An 896-nucleotide genomic window follows, 5' to 3' on the forward strand; every position below is an offset into this window, starting at 1 on the left:
CACTGGGATTGGGTGTTATACCCCTGCATGTTATTTCTGTGGAGCCACAGTGCACTAACCATGTTGNAGGAGGTACACATGAATTTGACCAACAAGCACCCACAGTGGAAAACAAAGGTGCAAGCATACACAAGAGCTTTAACATCAATAGACACCAACTGAACCAGCTCATCAACAATCACTGCTTCTTGGATCCAGCTGTTGAGGACATCTCCCTGCTTGATCAAATTTGGAGGATGAAGCAATTCTTCTTCAACACTTCTTTGCTGAATCCAGTGGTGGAAGACTTCTCCCTAAAAGTCCAAATTTGGCAACTGCCACCATGACCAGGGGAGTTTCCTTTTCCCTTCTCTCCCCCTTTACCTACTTTTATTGCACTTGTCCATGATCTGTTGATTGTTATGATTGTGATCTTATGCTTGTGACACATTGAGGACACTATGTAGTTTAAGTGTGGTCTATTGGGGGAGAATTCTATTATCTTTTTCAGTTTTTGTTTTTCTGCGTTAAATTTTTTGTTTTCTAGTTAGTTTTTGTTGTGTTTTGTGTACAGTTTTACATGTTTCTCTTGATTTCTGGACTTGGTTTAGGTGTTAGACTTGTCTTTAATTTTATTGATACTCTGATTAGTCTGAATTCTTGCTTTTCTTTGCTTGGAAGATGATCATGATGTTTGAGAGTTGGATTGATTGTGACAAATGCCGTGTGTGAGATTTGAGCCACTTGATATTCTTTCTTGTGTGTGATATGTCTCTTGATTGCTTGCACATATGCCTTGGGTTGACTCTTGTTGATGATTCTTGATTGATATGCATGTTTGGAAGTGATAAAGGCAGTTTGTTGTTGAGCCTCTCTAGCTAGGTGAGCCTACCCTGTGTTTGATCCTTTGATAGCCC

Source organism: Vigna radiata, chromosome 6, assembly GCF_000741045.1.
Source record: "Vigna radiata var. radiata cultivar VC1973A chromosome 6, Vradiata_ver6, whole genome shotgun sequence".
Classification (NCBI taxonomy): Eukaryota; Viridiplantae; Streptophyta; class Magnoliopsida; order Fabales; family Fabaceae; genus Vigna; species Vigna radiata.